This window comes from Peromyscus maniculatus, chromosome 14, assembly GCF_049852395.1.
Source record: "Peromyscus maniculatus bairdii isolate BWxNUB_F1_BW_parent chromosome 14, HU_Pman_BW_mat_3.1, whole genome shotgun sequence".
Lineage (NCBI taxonomy): Eukaryota > Metazoa > Chordata > Mammalia > Rodentia > Cricetidae > Peromyscus > Peromyscus maniculatus.
In genome coordinates this window covers 53,713,458-53,737,561 of record NC_134865.1, presented here as the reverse complement: position 1 = coordinate 53,737,561, position 24,104 = coordinate 53,713,458, and the positions used below count along the sequence as shown (strand labels likewise).

General features: G+C 38.6%; 1 long non-coding RNA gene across 1 annotated transcript in view; it reads left to right on the top strand.

The window, feature by feature from the left end:
- The window catches only part of LOC143268459 (uncharacterized), a 63,887-nt gene extending 40,271 nt beyond the window's left edge, over nt 1-23,616 (top strand). The window contains exons 2-3 of the long non-coding RNA XR_013044404.1: nt 16,816-16,990; nt 17,126-23,616. This is a non-coding gene — a long non-coding RNA (uncharacterized LOC143268459). The remainder of the gene's footprint in view (nt 1-16,815; nt 16,991-17,125) is intronic.
- Nucleotides 23,617-24,104: the final 488 nt, after the last annotated feature.

The window sequence follows — 24,104 nt, the reverse complement described above, 5'->3', positions numbered from 1 at the left end:
CATCCTCATGCCTGGATTGTGCTAAATGTGGTCTTTTCCATGCTCAGACTTTGATGTCTTTACTGCTAAGTCAGCACAGAAGGAATCAGAAGCTATATTTTTCAATTATTTAATTACTTCATGAAACTTATGTTTGAAATCATATGATCTCATACATCAATTCTCAAAATTACATAAACAGTGTGTATAAACAAATTATATGTAACTATATGATGTGTACAGATGAAATTTTGGTGGAAGGGTTTAGAATAAATCACTTCAGAAATAGTTTCACAGAATGAGGGATGGATAATAAGGATTATATTCCTTCCTTTGAAGTCAAAGTCTTCAATCAAATGTCATTTCTGAATCAGGGCTCTACATTTAGTGTTGCCATCAAATGAGAAGGAATGATTAATAAGCAAGAGAACCAGTATGGTTTCCACGTGTGACAGTTTTAATCATCTACTTGACAGAATCTAGAATCACCTGGGTTGGGCACCTCAGTGAGGGATTATCTAGATTAAGCTGGCCTGTGAGCATGTCTGTGGAGGATTATCTTAATGTTGTTAATTGATGTGGGAAGATGCATCCACTGTGGGAGGCACCCTTCCCTAGAAGGAGGATTCCAAGCTATGTGGAGTGGCAAAAATGAGCAGATGCTAGTACTCATGCACCAGTGCCCTGCTCTCTGCTCAGGTGTGTGGGTGCAATGTGACTTACTACTTCAAATTCCTTCCACCTTGCCTTTCTTGAAGTGATGAGCCATAGCCTGGAATTGTAAGACAATTAAGTTGCCCTCCCCAGGATATTTTATCACAGTAATAGGAAAGGAAACTAAGACATCATTTATAATATTATAGTTTGTCCATTTTCTGTTGAGCTCTGTGGGGGCTGAATTTCTTGGCTTATGTAGAAGAGTTATCTATGTTTTCATTGACTATTGTAGAATATTTCTTAAGATATGTTGCATTTGTGTTATGGAACATTTCTTTAATGATGCAAAGATGTGTTTCATTCTTCTACATTGCATTTGTTTAACTCTGTAAAGCTGTGTTACTTTGCCTGTCTAAAACACCTGATTGGTCTAATAAGAAACTGAACAACCAAAAGCGAGGTAAGAGAAAGGATAGGAGGGGCTGACAGGCAGAGAGAATAAATAGAAGAAATCTGTGAGGAAAGGAAGAAGGAACAAGAAAAGAGGAGAGAGGACACCAGGGGCCAGCCAACCAGCTACACAGACAGCCATGGAGTAAGAGTGAGAGTAAGGTTACAGAAGTAAGAGAAAGATAAAAGCCTATTGTTGAAGAATAAACGGGCAATTTAAGAAAAGGTGGCTAGAAACATGCCAAGCTAAGGCTGGGCATTTATAATGAAGAATAAGCCTCTGTGTGTGATTTATTTGGGAGCTGGGTTGTGGCCTTCCCCCAAAAGAGTTAAAAAAAAAACCCCACCATCAGCAACATATTGGTGCTCCAATGGGTGGTAGAACCACAGAGAGGGAGGGGTCATGCCAACTGGCTCTGCTGCATCTGCCATTTGGACCTCTCCAAACTAGAGGTCAGCTGCCTCTTGCCCAGAGAAGTCAACAGAATTGGTGAGAGACTTAGGAAAGTAGGAGAAAATTAAATAATATTGAAAAGATTTTTTTTTTACATTATGAATGGGAAACATAACAAAGCAGAGAGCTAGAACTCTGTATATTGCTACATTAGAAAGCTTGAAATTAGAATCAGAATATGGGAAGATTAATGATTTAACTGACATGGATATAGTACTGGTAATACATACTATCAATGTGGTAATTAATATTTTTATCACTAATAATAGCCTTGTTGGATTTTTTTGTACTAAATATGACAAGTGGGTTAATAGGATGCAGGCATTGGAAAGATATACTAATGAAAAAAGAATGATGCTCAAAGACAGACAGAAGAATTTAGAGCAGAACTTACCATACCATTGCATTGTGAAACTGGAGAGGAATGGCCTAGGGTTATTAGAACACCAACTTTAATATATCCAGTTATTGTTCAACAACAACCACCAGATGATATATATCCCCAAGGCTATGCACAAGTTTAGAGGAATCTTGTAGATATGTTGGAATTAAAGGGATTTAAGGAAGCAGTATTTTCATATGGTATGCATTCACCATTTGTAAGATTAACACCCTTTGTTAAATTCATGGGCAACTAGGAATAGAAGAATTATTCCACAAGACTGGAAGGATTTAGTTTCAACAGTATTAGAAGCTGGTCCTTAATTACAATGGTGAACTTGGTGAAGAGAGGAAGCCAGGGCCCTGGAACATGAGGTAGCACTGCAGGGCATAAGATTTCCCAAGATCAAATTCTTGGTAAGAGTCAATATGCTGATTTGCAAAGAATGTATGTTGGATGATAACACCATGATTCTATGTCATATAGCATATTTGACTGCTAGGGACAGGGTTGAGGAATCAGGAAAGAGGACTGAATCATTTACTAAAATTATAAAAGGCCTGAAAGAAACTTTGACTGTTTCTCTTTTTTGACTGAAAAAAAGAAATTTTATTCAGATTAACATCAGCTATAAATAGAATGATATTGGATCCAGATGCTAGACAAGTATTAATTGAATCTTTGGCTTATGAAAATTCTAATGCAGAATGCAAAAGTGTGATTAGGCCTTTAAGGCAAGATCAGCACCTATAGAGGAAAGGATCAGAGGTAGAGTTGATATTGGCCCCCATATTTCTAATGAAGATTCTTGGATAGGAGCACTGCTTTCTAAAAATATGAAGAAGAATCAAAATGTTAGGTGTTTTAATTGTGGTAGACAAGGTAATCTGAAAAGGGAGTATAGGCAAATTGCTCCTAGAAACAATATTTATTTTTGAAATAATTCAAACAGAAGGCTTCAACCTTCTGGAGTATGCAGAGGGTGTGGCAAAGGCCAACACTGGACTAATGAATGTAGATCAACAAGGGACAGGCAAGGTAACCCTTTGCCATTGGGAATCATCTTACAGGGCCTCTTGTGGGACCTAATATCAAATGTAGTTCAATAATTCCCTACCAGCATTGGGGGGAACCCTCAACAAAATGATTAAATGATATAATGCCTCTTGTTAAAAACCATAGGTCTCTGGATCCCACAACAGCTTTAGAAAATTAAACAAAATTTTCAGGAGAAACCATAAAGCAAATATTTTGGCAAACTTCCGTAAATGATCAAAGACCAAAGTTAAAAACATGAATAAATGGCATAGAACTTGAGGGTTTGGTGGACACAGGTGCAGATGTAACAATAATTGCACCAAAATCATGGCACCCAGGTTGGCCTCTTCAGGAAGTAAATGTTCAGCTTTTAGGGATTAGCAGTTTGTCTCAAGTAAAACAAAATGCAAGATGGGTTGAGTGTATAGGGCTGGAAGGACAGACAAGAACATTGAAACCATACGAGGCTAACATAACAATGAATTTATGGGGGTGTGGTTTATTGCAGCAATGGAAAACACAGATTAACATTCCCCCAATCTCAGAAACATACTACAAAATAAGGACTGCTTCTGGGAGAAATGTCAAAAGATACTATCAAGGTCAATCACAGACCATTCAAGCTGTACATAAACAGGGCACAAAAGCTGTTTGTATTTCAATGGTACCAACAAGCCTACCTTTAAAATGGTTGACTGACAACCTGTTTGGGTGAAACAATGGCCTTTGACATCAGAAAAATTACAGGCCTTAGAACAGCTTGTGAAGGAGCAGTTAAATGCTCACCATCTTGATGAATCAACCAGTCCTTGGAACTCTCATGTGTTTGTTATTAAAAAGAAATCTCGAAAATGGAGAATGTTAACAGATCTAAGAGCCACACATAAGGTGATTCAGCCAATGGGCCCTTTACAGTCTGGAATTCCCTTGCCCTCTCTATTACCTAAGGGATGGCTTATTATAGTGATTGATTTAAAAGGCTGCTTTTTTTTTTTACTGTAGCATTACAACAAGATAGAGAAAAATTTGCCTTCATTGTGGGTGCCTACATATAATACTTCTCAGCTTGTTAAGAGATATCAATGGAGGGTTCTCCCACAAGAGACACTGAACATCCCCACCATGTGCCAATATTTTGTACAACAGCCCTTGAAAACAATTCATGTACAGTTTTCTCAATCTATAATTTACCAGTATATGGATAGTATTTTATTAGCTGATTCAAATGTAGATACTTTAGCAAAAAATGTTGGAAGAAGTAAAGAAAATTTTGCTTTGCTGGGGATCACAAATTGCTTCTGGAAAAAAAATATAAAGAGGAGATTGTATTAATCACTTAGGATGTAAAATAGGTTTACAAAAAATTCAACCCCAAAAGATACAAATCAGGAAAGATCAAATGCAGACTCTAAATGGCTTTCAAAAATTGCTAGAAGACATTACGTAAAGGCCCACTATTGGAGTAACAACTCAAGAACTGAGTAATTTGTTTCAAACCTTAATAGGTGACAGGGACTTAAATAGTCTAAGAGAATTATCAGTTGAAACTGAGAGAGAATTGGCTTTAGTGGAAAGGAAGTTACATGATGCACATGTGTATAGATGTAACCAACCATCTTATTAAATAAGAAACACAGAAACAATGTAAAAGAGAAAGCCAAGAGGTCAGAGCTCAGAGCTAAAATCTCACCCTTCCTCCTGCTGTCCCAGCTTCGCGAAAGAGGGCTACTTCCTGTCTGTTCGTTTTTTTATAGTATGTTGTTCTGCCTTCTCATTGGTTGTAAACCCAAACACATGACTGCCTCGTCACTGTCTGAATGTACAGCCCCATAGGTCTTAAAGGCATATGTCTCCAATGCTGGCTGTATCCCTGAACACACAGAGATCTATGGGATTAAAGGCGTGTGCTACCACCGCCACACTCTGTCTATGGCTCTAATAGCTCTGACCCCCGGGCAACTTTATTTATTAACATACAATCAAAATCACATTTCAGTACAATTAGATTACCACCACATTTCTCCTTTTCTATTTTAATAAAAAGAAAAAGAAAGCAAAAGGTTATCACTAACAAAAGAAAAACTATATACAAAAGTACAAAGCTATATACAATATATACAAGTAATAAATACCTAAACAGGTATTTGACAAATCAGAGAAAATAATTCCATTATCTATCCTATTTTGGTAATTCCAAGATGTATCTAATGTACTTTCTATCCTAATTAATTTTCAACTATAACTAACTAATCTTCAACTCCCTCAGAGACCCAAGAAGGGAATAATATTAGCTAACAAAAATAAAAAACAGGAAGTGCATGCAAGCAACTTCCAAAAAAATTGTGAGTTGACAGAAACAGCCAGCTGCCTGGGCAGTCACCTGAGGTTTCTCCGCAGTGTTGGGGCATCATCTTCAGCCTATAGGCTTAGTGTATCTGACAGACTCATTTGTGAAGTAGGATGTACACAAGGTCAACAGTTCAACCTCACATTGGGTGAGAGCAGTCCACGTACCAGAAACACCTGAATTCCACTAGTGTCCTGTCATGATTCAGGATTTTGAATTCTGGAAATTGTTGACAGTTTTTAAATTCAGCTGTCCATTCTTCTTGGCTGTGTATATATGGCTTCATCTCAGCATCCCCTTCTCCACATTCCTCTATTAAATGCCAGTCTACTTTCGAGAGGCATGAACTTTCAGCTGCTGTTCCATTGCACAACAGAAGCCATTGGCCCTCTGCCTGTTAAGCTGCCTTCGAAGAAAAGGGCACCGTACCTTTTCCGGATGCGAAGGCCACTTCAGGGATGGGGCCATATTGTCCTGGCCTCAGAAGATGCCTTTTGATAAAGCCATAACCACACTTGTTTCGGCAAGAATCAGTAGTCCCTTGTTTCGTGTTTTGTCTGTCCATTTTGTCCTGTTGATTCGAGGATACTTTGTTGTCCAGTGGCTAACTTTTGCCATAATGAAAATTAACTGCACATGCAGTTTCTTCAATGCCCATATTTTCTCTGAAGTAGATTGGTACTGCCAGGAGCCGACATGTCTCAAAAAAGAAAAATTTTCTAAGTTATTAAAACATTTTAAATGCCATATTCTATAGATCTCTGAAGGGTTTGAAGATGACCTGTCTAAAACATCTCTACTCAATTTTTAAAACATATCTAATATGACTACAAGTTCTATTGTAACGTCTAACTACTAACTTTCATTTCTTTATATCCTAATAGTTGGTAATAATAACATTCAAGGATCAGAAATTTGCATTACATTGTTAAATGAATGGTATAAATACAATTAGAAATATACATATAGCATTTTCTAACAATATCAGTTTCAAATTTGTATACAATATAAAACAATTCAATCCAATGTAAAGTATTAGTAATTGTCTTTTTCTTTCTTTCTTTCTTTTTTTTCTTTTTTTCTTTTTTTTTTAAACAAGAACCTTAAATCTAATCTCCTTTGCTTAGCCTTTTTCCTAACCCTTGACAATAATTTGTAACCAACCCCCCTAAACATTGAAAATTGCCGGGCGGTGGTGGCACACGCCTTTAATCCCAGCACTTGGGAGGCAGAGCCAGGCGGATCTCTGTGAGTTCGAGGCCAGCCTGGGCTACCAAGTGAGCTCCAGGAAAGGCGCAAAGCTACACAGAGAAACCCTGTCTTGAAAATAAAAATAAAAAAAAATTGAAAATTATCCCAGAACCAAAACCCATTAAAAGGACCAAAAAACCACCCGCCCCATACCACCTCTTTGGGAATGTGGGCGTCGTATTCTTAAAATTGCTTCCTGCTGGGTATGGGCGAAGTTTTCTTAATCCTGAAAGAAAAATTTTAGGTTAATTGTCAAATTCTAGGAGAGGTAACTATATCCTTCATTATCCAGTCTGTGTATAATGCCAAAGTTCAGGGTTTATCTCAAGTCCTTATTCAAGTAGTCTTTGAGACTGGATCATCTCAGCTAGTCATCTCAAAATTGCTCTGAGCACCTTGTAGTTCAAAGCTGATCTGTGGATGATGTTTGTCAGCTTAATGATATTATTATTGTCCACGTGGAATTGTTGTTGTTGTGGGGCCCCATCTTCTTTCTGGAGACTTCAGTTGATGTTAGGCCTGGCCGTGATTTCCTGCAGAAAACTGATAAGAGACTCGAACACAAAAACATATATATGCAGCTAGCCTTTTTTCTAGAATTAGTTAGTACTCTATATGACCATTCATATCTTAACAAAGTTTAAAATATATATATATATATATATTAATCTTGTAAATTTTGATATAAAATTTATACTTTGAGAAAAATTTAAAGAATCAGAATAGAATCAAAGAGTTGAGATTAGTAATAGAATAGTCCCTTAAATAATTTTGCTTTTGCCCTGTACCATAGCAGAAGATGGCTCTTTTATTCTGGCATGATACAGGGAGTTTGCATTTTCCTTTTAACAACATGCTTGAGTTTAAAGGAGAGCCATTCTCCAACTCCAAAGTCAGCTTTAAATTTTAATTGAACTGGGACTATTAGAAAACCAATAGTGTTAAATCTTTAGAGAAGAGCAGAAACAAACATTTAGGAAGACATAAAAATTTTTTAGATAATATATACCCATACACCGTTTCACTCTGTTTCTTGGGATAGATGATTTGTCCCTTTTCTTCAGTTGTCTCATTTGTCCAGTGTTCTTCAGATTCCTTAACCTTCATTCTCCTAAAAGACAAAAACAAAAACCTTTCCCCAAGACTAATTTTGGGGATGTTTCCTTTTGACAAGTTATTATCTGATTAAATGAAAAGGCATGTGTTATTGATATCAGTTAGTTTAAATTGGATGTTCATGCTGGTTGATGAACTATCACCTCCTCTAATTAAGAGGTCTCTCTTGTTCAAATCGAACCTTTATCAATTTTGATGGTACCCACAGCTTATCTTCTCCTGTAGAAACAAAAGCAAAACCTCGTCCCCAATGTAATACATACCCTGGTTTCCATTCTGAGGTCAGCACATCCTTAAAGTATATAGGCTGATTTAATTCTGTAGTTTTTTCTATTATCCAATGTCTCTCTGCAGCTGTTGTTCCTTTCTCATTGGCATTCAGAAAATTCAAAGTTAGAAGAGCATTATGCAGTCTATTTCTGGGGGTTTTTGTTACCCATTTCTGTTTATTTAGCATATCCTTTAGAGTTCTGTTTGATCTTTCTATAACTGCTTGACCTGTAGGATTATGTGGTATGCCTGTAATATGCTTTATATTGTAATAAGCAAAAAACTGTTTCATTTTAACAGAGACATATGATGGAGCATTGTCAGTTTTGATTTGTGCAGGTATACCCATGATGGCCATAATTTCTGGCAAATGAGTGATTACATAATCAGCTTTTTCAGAACTCAAAGCAGTTGCCCATTGAAATCCTGAATAAGTATCGATGGTGTGGTGTACATATTTCAATTTTCCAAATTCTGCAAAGTGAAACACGTCCATCTGCCAGATTTCATTTCTCTGAGTACCCTTTGGTTTACATCCTGTTGGTAATGGCGTTTGATTGTAGAAGGAACAAGTAGGACATTTCTTTACTATTTCTTTGGCTTGTTGCTAGGTTATGGAAAAATCCTTTTTTAAACCTTTACTATTGACATGATGTTTTTTTATGAAATTCTGAGGCCTCCAGCACATTTCCTATCAATAATTTATCAATCTCATCATTGCCTTGTGCTAGAGGGCCTGGCAGACCAGTATGGGATCGAATGTGAGTTATATATAAAGGATGATTCCTTTTCCTGATTGTATCTTGTAATTGAATAAATAGTGAAGTTAATTCTGAAGCATCAGGGATAAATTCTGCAGTCTCAATATGTAACACCACACTTTCAGCATACTGAGAGTCAGTTACTATGTTGAGAGGTTCTGAAAAATCCATTAATACCAACAGAATAGCATACAATTCTGATTTTTGAACTGAATTATACGGACTTTGAACCACTTTACTTAAATTTTCTGATTTGTAACCTGCCTTTCCTTGTTTGTTGGCATCTGTATAAAATGTACGAACTCCAGATATGGGTTTTTGCCGTACAATTCGAGGCAAGATCCAATCAGCTCTCTTTATAAGATCAATTCTATGGCTTTTGGGATATTTGCTGTTAATTTCTCCCAAAAAATTACTGCAAGCTCTTTGCCAAGGTTCACTTTCTGTCCATAATTTTTCAATGTCCTCCTTTGTTAATGGTACGACAATTTCTGCTGGGTCTATGCCTGCTAATTGACGAAGTCTCAATTTTCCTTTGTAAATCAAGTCAGAGATTTTTTCCACATAAGTTTTTAATTTTTTATTTGGCTTATTTGGTAAAAATATCCATTTCAATATAATATCCTCCCTCTGCATTAATATTCCAGTAGGAGAACGCCTAGAAGGTAAAATAACCAAAATGCAATCCAGCTTTGGATCAATACGATCCACATGTCCTTCATGCACTTTCTTTTCTACCAAGGCCAGTTCTTTCTCAGCTTCAGGTGATAATTCTCTTGGACTATTTAAGTCCTTGTCACCTTCTAAGGTTTAGAACAAATTAGTCAGTTCATCATTTTTTACCCCAACAATAGTTCGTAGATGAGAAATATCTCCAAATAATCTTTGAAAGTCATTAAGAGTCTGTAGTCTATCTCTCCGAATTTGCACCTTTTGGGGTCTAATTTTTTGTAGCTCTATTTTATATCCTAAATAATTAATAGAATCTCCTCTTTGTATCTTTTCAGGAGCAATTTGTAATCCCCAGCAAGGCAAAATTTTCTTTACTTCTTCAAACATTATTTCTAAAGTATCTGCATTTGAGTCAGCTAGTAAAATATCGTCCATATAATGATAAATTATAGATTTAGGAAATTTTTTACTTATCACTTCCAATGGCTGTTGTACGAAATATTGGCACAGAGTTGGGCTATTCAACATTCCCTGAGGGAGAACCCTCCATTGAAATCTTTTAACCGGTTGAGAATTATTATAAGTAGGCACTGTAAAAGCAAATCTTTCTTTGTCTTTTTCTTGTAAGGGTATTGAAAAGAAACAGTCTTTTAAATCAATAACTATGAGAGGCCATCCTTTTGGTAACAGAGTAGGCAAAGGCATCCTAGATTGTAGAGAGCCCATTGGCTGAATTACTTTGTTAATTGCTCTAAGGTCTGTTACCATTCTCCATTTACCAGATTTCTTTTTAATAACAAATACAGGAGAATTCCAAGGGCTGGTTGATTCTTCAATATGCTGAGCGCTTAACTGTTCTTCTACCAGCTCTTCTAAAGCCTGGAGTTTCTCTGTTGTTAAAGGCCATTGTTGGACCCATACAGGCTTGTCTATTAACCATTTTAAAGGTAGAGCTGTTGGTGTCTTTGGAAGATCATCAGTTATTGTGCCCTGTTCTTGTATAATATGGATGGCTGGTGACCACTCATTAGAACAATATCTTCTAATATTTCTCTCAGAAACATGTGCTAGTTTATGATTTGTTTCTGAGATTGGAGGGATGTTAATCTGAGTATTCCATTGTTGCAACAAGTCTCAACCCCACAGGTTCATAGTTATGTTAGCCACATATGGTTTTAATTTTCCTCTCTGTCCTTCTGGACCTATACATTCAAGCCATCTTGCACTCTGTTTCACCTGAGATAATGTCCCAATTCCTAACAGTTGAACGTTTACCTCCTGAAGAGGCCAAGTTGGATGCCAAAATTCTGGTGCAATTATGGTAACGTCCGCACCTGTGTCTACCAGACCAGACAACAAAACACCATTTATTTTTATCGTTAATTTTGGTCTTTGTTCATTAATAGAAGTTTGCCAAAAAATTTTCTTTATGTTTTCTCCTGAATTTTCTATTCTCTCTGTTTCATCATCCTGACCAGCATGATTTATTCCAATAGGCATTTGGTTATTTAATCGCTCTCCAGAGCAGGGATTTCCTCTATGGCTGCAGGAAAGGTTTGAACTGGATTTGCACTGGGGGCCTGCGCGAGGCCCCTCTGGGAGTTTCCCGAAGACTGAGGCAAAGGATTACCCTGTCTGTCCTTTGTTGATCTACATTCGTTGGTCCAGTGTTTTCCCTTACCACACCTTCTGCATACTCCAGAAGGAAGGGGCATTCTGTTGCCATTGTTCCTTGAAGAAACATTGTTTCTGGGAATGACCTGTCTACAGTCCCTTTTCAAATGTCCTTGCTTTCCACATCCAAAACATCTAACACTCCTCAAACCTTTTCAAATTACTTCTCCTACTCATGTATCATCATGCTCATCAGCTTCAACATTAATTGTTTCTCTAATCCAATCTTCCATAGGTGCAGATCTTGCCCTTAAATGGCCTGATTATTCTTTTGCATGCTGCATTCGCATTCTCAAAGGCCAAAGATTCAATTATTGCCTTACCAGCTTCTGAATCCGAGACCATTCTCTTTACTGCTGAAGCCAGTCTTTGTAAAAATTCTGTAAAAGACTCTTTTGGGCCTTGCATCACCTTTGTAAATGACTCAGATTTTTTTCCTGGTTTCTCAACTCTGTCCCATGCATTCAAGGCTGCCGTTCGACATAAAATTAGGGTTTGGACATCATATAAACATTGTGTTTGCGCTGAAGCATATTGGCCTTCGCCAATAAGCTGATCCTGGCAAACTTGTATTCCTTTATCCCTCCATTGTTTTTCTATGTTTTTAGCCTCCTCCTTAAACCAAGTCAGAAATTGAAGTCTCTGGCTGGGTTCCAGAACACCTTGTGCAAGGTCCCGCCAGTCCTGTGGTACTATCCTATTATATGTTGACCAAGAGTTTAACATTTGCTTTACATATGGGGAATGCATGCCATAAGATTCTATTGCCTCCTTAAACCTTTTTAAATCCAACATTTCAATTGGAGCCCAAATATTTTGTGTAGCCATTTGATCAGGCATCTGCTGTACGGTTACAGGATAAATTAAGGGTGACTTTGTGAAAACAGGCTTTCTTTCTGCAACCTTATGATCCCGACTTGAAACAACTTCACTGTTAATTTCTTCTGTCTGAATTTTTACAGGTTTAACAAGTTCTTCTAAAGCTGTTATCCTGGCACTTAAATTGACTATCTTTTTAAATATTAAAATGTGGATTAGCATAGTGATAAGGTGCATAATTCTACCAATACTAATATTATATAGTTGTTCCATTATCAGCCTGCCTAAAATTTCAAACAAAAACCAATTTTCTTCCAATGTACACATAAAACCCATTTGTTTTTTAATGTGGAAAAAATTCTCTTTTAGATAGTTTCCTTTAAAATATCTGATATGTTATGACTTACCAAATCTGCGTAGAACAGTAGAAATCCGAGGGGATTTTCAACACAGCCACCTAGTGTCCCAGGTGTAAATCCAGAGAGAGAGAGAGAAAGAGAGAGAGAGAGAGAGAGAGAGAGAGAGAGAGAGAGAGAGAGGAAAGAGAGAACGCACAAGAAAGCATAGCCGGCTAAAGCTTAAATCTAGCCACGTGTTCCCTCTTGTGCTGAGTCAAGGCTTGGGTCTGGCTTCCTTAAGCTCCGACCACGTGCGTTGGCTTTACAGGCAGGGTTTCGTTCGGCAGGGCAGGTCTAAGTTGTTTGTAGCACCGGCTTTAAGCTAGCAGGCTTTAAGCAAGCAGCTCAGTTAGTCCGGCCTGAGGCCAAGGACTAGGGGGCCGCCGCTCGGACTAGGAAGCCGGCGCTCGGACTAGGACGGCGGTCGCCCGGTCTGCCGCCCTTGCGGGAAAGCAGACCTGCCGCCAAGCAAAGCGGTTTTTAATGGATTCTTGTCACGTTGGGCGCCAGATATAGATATAACCAACCGTCTTATTAAATAAGAAACACAGAAACAATGTAAAAGAGAAAGCCGAGAGGTCAGAGCTCAGAGCTAAAATCTCACCCTTCCTCCTGCTGTCCCAGCTTCGCGAAAGAGGGCTACTTCCTGTCTGTTCGTTTTTTTTATAGTATGTTGTTCTGCCTTCTCATTGGTTGTAAACCCAAACACATGACTGCCTCGTCACTGTCTGAATGTACAGCCCCCTAGGTCTTAAAGGCATATGTCTCCAATGCTGGCTGTATCCCTGAACACACAGAGATCTATGGGATTAAAGGCGTGTGCCACCACCGCCACACTCTGTCTATGGCTCTAATAGCTCTGACCCCCGGGCAACTTTATTTATTAACATACAATCAAAATCACATTTCAGTACAATTAGATTACCACCACACATGTGGATCATTTGAATCCGGAGCTTGATTGCATTCTGGTAATTTTACCCTCTATGCATCCCCCTACTTGGGTTTTAATGAATAAAAAAAGATATTATCTTTTTTTTTTTTGAGACAGGGTTTCTCTGCGTAGTTTTGTGCCTTTCCTGGAGCTCACTTGGTAGCCCAGGCTGGCCTTGAACTCACAGCCATCCGCCTGGCTCTGCCTCCCGAGTGCTGGGATTAAAGGCGTGCGCCACCACCGCCCAGCTTTTTTTTTTTTTTTAAAAGATTTATTTATTTATTGTGTATACAGCATGTATGACTGCAGGCCAGAAGAGGGCACCAGATCTCATTATAGATGGTTATGAGCCACCATGTGGTTGCTGGGAATTGAACTCAGGACCTCTGGAAGAGCAGACAGTGCTCTTAACTGCTGAGCCATCTCTCCAGCCCAAGATATTATCTTAGAGTGGATACTTTCACCACACAAACAGAGTAAAAAATTAAAGGCACGTGTGGAGAAGGTTTCTGAGTTGATTCTAAAGGGAAAATTAAGACTTCATCAATTGACAGGAATGGACCCAGTAGAAATTATAGTACCTTTTACTAATACTTCATTGTGGACAGAAAATGAAAATTGGCAAAGAGCTTGCAGTAATTTTTTGGGGAGAGATAATTAACAAATATCCAAAAAACAAGAGATTTTAGTTTATAAAAAAAAACAAATTGGATTTTACCTCATATAGCAAAAGTGGCTCAAACCGGGCTCCTGATTTCTGGAGCCTCTACATTCTATGCTGATGTAAATAAATCAGTAAAGGCAGGTTATAGGTCAGAAAAAAACAAGTACACTGGTTCAAAGCCCTTGTGATTCAACTCAGAAATTAGAATTGTATGCTATTCTCATGGTATTACTAGATTTTTCAGAACCTCTTAATACAATTACTGACTCTTACTAGGCAGAAAGAGTTGTCTTACATATTGAAACCACTGAACTTATTTCTGATAAGTCAGAATTAACTTTGATACTTATACAATTACATGAAATAGTCAGGAATAGGAATTATCCAAATATATATATATATATATATATATATATATATATATATATCACCTATATGATCCTGTATGGGTCTACCAGGCCACCTAGCACAAGGTAATGATAAAATTAATCAGTTATTAATAAAAATGAGGCCTCAGAGTTTCATCAAAAAAAAAAAAACCCACCATGTCAATAGCAACGGTTTATTAAAGGATTTTTCCTTCTCTTGGCAACAAGTCCAGGAAATTATAAGAAAATGTCCTACTTGTTTTCTGTATATCCAAACTCCACTGCCTGCAGGAAGTAACCCAAAGGGTACTCAAATAAATGAAATTTGGCAAATGGATGTGTTTCATTGTGTAGAATTTGGAAAATTAAAATATATATACTATACCATAGATACATATTCAGGATTTCAATGGGCAGCTGCTTTGAGTTCTGAAAACGTTCACTCTATAATTGCATATGTATTAGACATTATGGCCATTATAGGAATAATTATGCAATTTAAGACTGACAATGCTTCTAGGTGGTGATATTTGGATTTTTTTTGGCAATTTTATGTACATCTGATTTCCAAACAGCACATAACTGCTCTCATAATTGGGTAAAAATAATCATTAGTGGAGTGTTTCCTTTTGGTAATGAATGTCACCAAAGCAGAGGCTGGTATAACAGCTTACCTTAGCTCCCCGTGGGAATCAGTAAACATTTCAAGGGCTATTTTCTTGTCTTCAAGTGGTCAGTTGCTCAGTATGAATGGGAGCATGGTAGATAGATCAGCACCAGAAGTTGTGTGGTAATTTCTGTCCAGGAGCCTTGAGTCTGTCAAGTTTGGCCCAATGCTGCTCCTCCAACTCTGCAGAAATTATCAGGTTAATCACTGTACTCCTTAACAGAATGTCCTTCAGGTTCCTGTGCAAGTATAATGGGTCAATCAAAATAAAGTAACACTTTTAAAGAGCATAGTGCTTGATTAAAAAAAGAGACTTAATCACTGCAGCTTTATTTCCTTGAAATGGTAGACAAATGCAACAGACAAAGGACCCCTTTATCTATGAAAAAAGCAGTCTTCCATTAGGAAGAGGAGTGACCAAGCCAGGTGGAAGAAGGGTGTGCTATCTCAGGTAGAAAACACACAGGACTGTGGGGCTCTGTGGCTTCACTGGCAGTCAGAGCTGGATTTCTGTCTCCCTCTCTCTCCACCTCAGCTCTAACAATGATGGATGCTTTTTATTTCTGGTACACAGACACAGCCACCACTCTGCCTCACAACCCACACTGTTTGATTCCATTCAAGTCACTATACAAATGTCACCTCTTTAGAGAGACCTCTGAAAGATGGTCAGAGAAGCTTCTAATAGAAACCAAATACACTGTGGTGAGTTCAGGATGATGTGACAAAAGTACCACAGACTGGCGTGGCTTAAACAACAGTCTCAAAGGCTGGAAAGGCCAAGATGAAAGTGCTGGCTTATGTTGTTTCTGTTGGAAGATACCTGGTTTTTCAGAGAAATGCCACCTTGCTGTGTCCTCATAGGAGGAGTGGAGAAATAGCCTATTCCCTTTCTTTCTTTATAACAGCACTGGTTTCATGACTGAGGCTCTATTTCAGGTTTTTCTCCAAACCTAATTTTCTCTCCAAGGCTACATCCCCAAATAGTATTCCTTAAGGATCCCTCTCTCTATAAATTATCTCCATGATAATATCCCTCAGTATGGTCACTCTTTGTACCCCTACCTGGCCTGAGTTTCCTTCACAGCACACTTACTTTTTATCTTAAGTCCATGAACATATACCTTAGTTCACTTATTTACTGTCCTCCATTGTTAACAGTGACACAGTAAGGGAAGGAACTTTCATGTATTTCCTGATTTTATATATATTTCCTGATATATATCCCAGAACCTACAACCCCATAGACAACTGTACAATGAATGAAGAGTTGATGGACAAATTGCACACCTCCAGGCCCCATCACATATGAGGTGGGTTTTGTGGCAGCCTTCTTGACTCTGATTGAAGTGAGATGCTCAGGTGAATGGATGGGAGATGATGCTGAGTGGTGTCGTGTTTGACCCCTCTACCACCATCACAGTACATCAGCATGCCAAGCAGCAGTTCCCTGTCCTTTCTCTTCTTCCTTCTGATGCTGTTTTATCATATCATGGTCATCATCATCATCAGCAGCAGCAGCAGCATTTTTGAATTGAAATAGAATTAACACCATTTCCTCCCTCTAACTTCTCCCAACTCCCCTCCCTCAAAATTTTCCCATGCCCTCCACTCTTAATGTGATAATCCATTTTTGTTTATTATTGTTATGTATGTGCATATATGTGTGCTCAAATATATAAAAATATAATCTGCGGGATCTGTTGTTGTAGTTGTTGGTGGTGTATATGTCGTTTCAAGGCTGTCCACTCTGCATTGGACAACCCCTGAGAGATGCTAATTCTTCTCCCATACATAATTATGTACCTGTAGTTCTTTGTTTAGAGGTGGCACTGGTGAACATCTCCCCCTTCCACACTAACCTGTCTATTGATATTGCCATTGTCATGGTCTTGGTTCTGTTGCCATTTCTAGGAGAAGCTGTTTCTCAGAGGACTTCCTAGTTTTCTGAATATCACAGCCAACTCCACTGTACAAAAATCTCAACAGATCAAGAAGAGCCCAGTCACAACAGATCCATCTACATCACAGCTCCTGCATCTATGGCTCAAGGAACATCTTGGAAGAGGACCTGGAAAGATTGTAAAAGGTGGAATGCCAGGAATTTTTTTTTTGTTGGTTAATTATTCTCTGGTTTGTCTCTTTCACCTTCTGCACTGGGGGAAGTTTCTTAGTCCCTCTCTGGGTATCTTTATCAAGATACAAACATGCTCTCTCTCTGTAGAACTTGCCAACAAAATGCAGAGCCTTTGAGTGGAGTCCACAAGCTGTGATGTGGTGAGAAGGCCACACACAATGGTGTGTTCCTTGCTATGAAAACTTCTTTAGGACTTTATTTACCCCCAGTTCATCACAGATCATCAATAAAACTATTTTCCCTCCTGAAAAATACAGAGTAGGCTATATCTTGAATCCTGATTTTTTTTTTGAGACAGGGTTTCTCTGTGTAGTTTTGGAGCCTGTCCTGGAACTCACTTAGCAGACCAGGCTGGCCTCAAACTCACAGAGATCCACCTTCCTTTGCCTCCCAAGTGCTGGGATTAAAGGTGTGCGCCACCACCGGCCAGCCCTAATTACTTTTAATAATAAAAACCTGGAGCCAAATATCAGAGTAAATGCTGAAAGATCAGAGAGACAAAGGAGCAAGCCATAGCCACCTCTTACCTCTATGTCTTCTCAAACTAAATGGGCCCTAGCTCCTGTCTCCTCCCACCTTTATTCCTCTCTGCCCAGCCATTTCACTTCCTGTCTCCATCTCCCTAGTGCTGGAATTAAAGGTGTGAGCCACCAATGCCTAGCCTCTATGGTTAACTAGTGGCTAGTTCTGCCCTCTGATCTTCAGGCAAGCAAGAGAACAAACAAAATATCACCACAGTTGGCCCTCTTGTACTAAAACTTTCCTCTCATAGGAATATTTTGTCTTTATTTTGTCTTTTTATTTCAAAAAATAAAGAGTATTAGAGACCACAAAATGCTACCTGAAAATACTGTACTGAAGAAGAATTAGCCTGGAGGTAGAAGTCTGAGCCATAGTGTCTTGACTCAACACTTCTAATAGGCATATGACCCCTAAGTAAATCACTTAATCATTTATGGATATATGTGTCTTGGGCTTTCACATTGAAGAACATCTACCTTCAGAGCTCACTATTACCATCTAAGGAGATAACACCAATGAATATAATCTCAAAGAATAAAATGCTACATAAATGTCAGATCACTGTACATGGCGCCTGTGGCATGGGGACTGCCGTCCCACTCTTGCTCCGGCCTTTGCTTCTGTTCTCAACTACTGAAGTCCACTGGGAACTGACAGAGGACAACATGATGCTTACAGATGGGGTTGCCAAGAGTCACAATCTCAGGTCCCTGCCGACAACATTGGCCACCCCAGGCCTCTAGGAGCTTGTCTGGCAAATAGCCAAAGAAAGAGGACAGGACATTTTTAACCATTAAGAAATACAAGCCATTCTAAAGAGTTTACCCAGTTGACAGCCAGCAGGGAAAACTCCTGTGGGAAGTCCCCCAACTCCCCCCCATCGACCCTGCAATCTACAACTTCCTACCCCAATACCCATCCACCTGTGACCCCAGTAACTTCCCAAGACATGGAAACCCAACCACTAGCTATCATTGGACCAAGAGACGAGTGACTCTTCTCCCACCCAGAGTTCTGCCTCTAGAACCCAGGTCCTGAGACACAGCCAGTCCCCAGGAACCCCCACCAAACTCTTCCCCTGTTGCCAGCCAGCAGGGAAAACTCCTATGGGAAGCCACACACACACCAGAATCCCCCCCCCCCCCCCCCGCCATCGGACCCTGCAATCAATAACTTCCGTGCCCTACTTTGATACCCATCCACCTGTGACCACAGTAGCTTCCTGAGACATGGAAACTGAACCACCAACTCTCATTGGACCAAGAGTAACTTCCTGAGACATAGAATCTGCCAGCTCTGACTGGACCAAGAGCCCTGATAATACCAAGAGTGGCTCCGTGAGTCAAAGAATCAGCTAGCTTGGATTGGGCCAAGAACAGCTCCCAGAGATACAGAATCTGCCAGCTCCAAATAGACCAAGAGCTAAGATTGGACCCAGAGGGGCCCCCTGAGACACAGACACAGCAAGCATAGATTGGACCAATAGCAGCTCACTCAGACACAGGTACTTATGCACCTATTGGAGGAAGAGGTGCGTAGACAACAGTGCAAAAATACATACAACAACATAAAAAGCAATATGGTATCACCAGAACCTAGCCCTTCTACAACAGCAAGTCCTGAACATCACAATGTAGAACAGAAGAAAGCAAACTTAAAAATAACTTCATGAAGAAACTAGAGGCCTTTAAAGAGCAAATGAAAAGACTTAAAAAACTGAGGAAAAGACAAATAAGAAATGGGAATAAATCAATAAATCCCTTAAAGAAAGCCAAGAAAACCATGAAAAAGCAATTAAACATTGTGAAGGAAACAGTCCAAGACCTGAAAAGTGAAATAGAAACAATGAATAAGACACAAACAGAGGGAATGCTGGAAATAGAAAATCTGAGTAAATGAATAGGAAACACAGATGCAAGCATAACCAACAGAATACAAGAGATAGAAGAGAGAATCTCTGGTGTAGAGGATACAATAGAGGAAATAGATTTATCACTCAAAGAAAATACCAAAGCCAAAAAGTCATAGCATAAAGTATCCAGGAAATCTGGGACACCATGAAAAGGCCAAACCTAAGAATAATAGGGATAGAAAAAGGAGAATACCAACTCAAAGGCACATAAAATATATTCAACAAAATCATAGAATAAAACTTTCCCAACGTAAAGAAGGAAATACCTATGAAGATACAAGAAGTCTATAGAACACCAAACAGACTAGACTCCCCCCCCAAAAAAAAGTCCCTTTGCCACATAATAATTAAACCACCAAACCTACAGAATAAAGAAAGAATATTAAGAGCAGCAAAGGAAAAAGGCCATGTAACTGATAAAGGCAGACCTATCAGAATAACACCTGATTTCTCAATGGAGACTTTGAAAGCCAGAAGGTCAGATGTAATGCAGACACTGAGAGACCATGGGTACCAGCCTAGACTAATATACCCAGCAAAACTTTCAATCACCATAGATTGAGTGAACAATACATTCCAAGACAAAACAAGATTTAAACAATACCTATCTACAAATCCAGCCCTACAGAAAACACTAGAAGGAAAATTCCACACAGAGAGTTCTGCCTCTAGAAATTCTAAGGAAGTCAGATACACCCACGAAAACACAGGCAACAGTATAACCCCACAGCAGTAAATCCCAAAGAAGACAAATACATATACACTACCACCAAAAGATAACAGGAATTAACAATCAGTGATAATTATATCCCTTAATATCAATGGACTTAATTCACCTATAAAAAAGACACAGGTTAACAGAATGGATACAAAAGAAGGACCCATCTTTCTGCTGCATACAAGAAAATAGACACTACCTCAGAGTAAAAGGCTGGGAAAAGTCTTTCCAATCAAATAGTCTTAAGTAGCAAGCTGGTATAGCTTTCCTAATATCCAACAAAATATACTTCAAACTAAAATCAATCAAAAGAGATGGAGAAGGACACTTCATACTCATTACAGGAAAGATCCACCAAGATGAAGTCTCAATTCTGAACATTTATGCCCCAAATACAAGGGCACCCACATATGTAAAAGAAACATTACTAAAGCTTAAATCTCACATCAAACCCCCACACATTAATAGTGGGAGACCTCACCACCCCACTCTTAGCACTGGACAGATCTGCCAGACAGAAACTTAACAGAGAAATAAGGGATATAACTGATATTATGACTCAAATGGACCTAACCAATTTCTACAGAACATTTCACCCTGACACAAAAGAATATACCTTCTTCTCAGCACCTTATGGTATCTTCTCTAAAATTAACCACATACTCAGTCACAAAGCAAATCTCAACAAATACAAAAAAAAAAAAATGGAATAACCTCCTGTATTCTATCAGACCACCATGTTTTAAAGTTAGATTTCAACAACAACAAAAATTACAGAAAGCCTAATGGAAACTGAATAATGCTCAGTTGAATCACCAATGGGTCAAGGAAGAAATAAAATAGAAATTAAAGACTTCTTAGAGTTCAATGAAAATGAATGTACTATATACCCAAACTTATGGGACGCTATGAAAACAGCGCTTAGAGGAAAATTGATAGCTCTAAATGACACATAAAGAAGTTGGAGAAATCTCACACTAGTGACTTAACAGCACACCTCAAAGCTCTAAAACAAGAAGCAAAGTCACCCAAGAGGAAGAGACGACAGAAAATAATCAAATTGAGAGCTAAAATCAATAAAATAGAAACAAAGACAACAATACAAAGAATCAATGAAACCAAGAGTTGGTTTTTTGAGAAAATCAATAAGATAGACAAGCCCTTATACAAACTAACCAAAAAGCAGAGAGAGAGAGAGAGAGAGAGAGAGAGAGAGAGAGAGAGAGAGAGAGAGAGAGAGAATCCAAATCAACAAAATCAGAAATGAAAAGGGAGACATAACAACTGACAATGGGGAAATCCAGAGAATCTTCAGGTTATACTCAAAAACCTATACTCGACAAAACTGGAAAATCTAAAAGAAATGGACAATTTTCTGAAAAGGTACCACATACCAAAGTTAAATCAAGACCAGATAAACTATTTAAATAGACCAATAACCGCTAAGGAAATAGAAGCAGTCATTAAGAGTCTCCCAACTGGGGCTGGAGAGATGGCTCAGAGGTTAAGAGCACTGACTGATGCTCTTCCAGGGTTCCTGAGTTCAATTCCCAGCAACCACATGGTGGCTCACAACCATCAATAATGAGACCTGGTGCCCTCTTCTGGCCCGCAGGCTTACTGTATACATAATAAATAAATAAATCTTTAAAAAAAAAGGGGGGGGGGTTGTCTATCTTGTTGATTTTTTCAAAGAACCAACCTTTTGTTTCATTGATTTTTTTTGTATTGTTCTCTTGTTTTCTATTTCGTTGATTTCAGCCCTCAATTTGATTATTTCCTGGCGTCTATTTCTCCTGGGTGAGTTTGTTTCTTTTTGTTCTAGAGCTTTCAGTTGTGTTGTTAATTCATTGGTATGGGATTGCTCCATCTTCTTTATGTGTGCATTTAGAGCTATGAATTTTCCTCTTAGCACTGCTTTCATAGTGTCCCATAAGTTTGGGTAGTTGTGCTTTCATTTTCATTGAATTCTAGGAAATCTTTAATTTCTTTATTTCTTCCTTGACCCATTGATGTTTCAGGTGGGCATTATTCAGTTTCCATGAGTTTGTGGGTTTTCTATAATTTTTGTTGTTGTTGAGGTCTAACTTTAAGGCATAGTGGTCTGATAAGATACAGGAGGTTATTCCAATTTTTTTGTATCTGTTGAGATTTGTTTTGTAGCCAAGCACGTGGTCAATTTTTGAGAAGGTTCCATGGGGTGCTGAGAAGAAGGTATATTCTTTCGTGTTAGGATAGAATGTTCTGTAGATATCTATTGGGTTCATTTGAGTCATAACATCTGTTAGGTCCTTTATTTCTTTGTTAAGTTTCAGTCTGGTAGATCTATCTTTTGGTGAGAGTGGTGTATTAAAATCTCCCACTACTAATGTGTGGGGTTTGATGTGCGTTTTAAGCTTTAGTAGTGTTTCTTTTATGAATGTGGGTGCTTTTGTATTTGGAGCATAAATGTTTAGAATCGAGACTTCATCTTGGTGGATTTTTCCCGTGATAAATATGTAATGTCCATCCTGATCTCTTTTGATTGATTTTAGTTTGAAGTCTATTTTATTAGATATTAGGATAGCTACACCAGCTTGTTTCTTAGGTCCATTTGCTTGGAAAGCCTTTTCCCAGCCCTTTACTCTGAGGTAGTGTCTGTCTTTGAAGTTAAGGTGTGTTTCTTGTATGCAGAAGATGTGGAAATCAGTATGGTGGTTTCTCAGAAAATTAGGAATCGAACTACCTCAAGACCCAGCCATCCCACTCTTGGGCATATACCCAAGGAATGCTGATTCATACCATAAAGATACATGCTCAGCTATGTTCATAGCAGCACTATTTGTAATAGCCAGAACCTGGAAACAACCTAGATGCCCATCAAGGAAGAATGGATGAAAAAAATGTGGTACATATACACAATGGAGTACTACTCAACAGAGAAAAACAATGAAAGCATGAAATTTGCAGGCAAATGGATGGAACTAGAAAAAATCATCCTGAGTGAGGTAACCCAAACCCAGAAAGACAGTCATGGTATGTACTCACTCATAGGTGGATTCTAGATATAAAATAAAGAACAATCAGACCACAACCCATAGAACCATAGAGGCTATATATATAGCATGGAGGTCCCTAGGACTACTGTGGCTTATAATAAATTTCAGTTTTACTCAATTATTGAAAAAAAATAGCCAAATGAATGGAAACACATGAACTATGAACCAAAGGCTGAGGGGCCCCCAGCTGGATCAGGCCCTCTGAATAGGTGAGACAGTTGATTGGCTTGATCAGTTTGGGAGGCAACTAGGCAGTGGGACCAAGTCCTGTGCTCATTGCATGAGTTGGCTGTTTGAAACCTGGAGCTTATGCAGGGACACTTGGCTCAGGCTGGGAGGAAGGGACTGGACCTGCCTGGACTGAGTCTACCAGGTTGATCGCAGTCCTCGAGGGAGGACTTGTCCTGGAGGAGGTGGGAATGGGGGGTAGGCCGGGGGGGAGGGGGTGGGAGGGGGGAGAATAGGGGAACCCATGGCTGATATGTAGAACTGAATGGTATTGTAATATATATATATATATATATATATATATATATATATATATATAAACAAAGTTTGAAATAAAAAAAAAGTCTCCCAACCAAAAAAAGCCCAGGACCAGATAGTTTCAACGCAGAATTCTACCAGATTTTCAAAGTAGAGTTAATACCAATACTCTTCAAATTGTTCCATACAATAGAAACAGAAGGAACATTCCCAAACTCCTTTTATGAGGCTACAGTTACTCTGATTCCCACACCACACACAAAATGCAACAAAGAAAGAGAATTACAGACCAATCTCCCTCATGAACATTGATGCAAAAATATTCAATAAAATATTGGCAAACAGACTCCAAGAACACATCAAAAAAAATTATCCACTATGATCACGTAG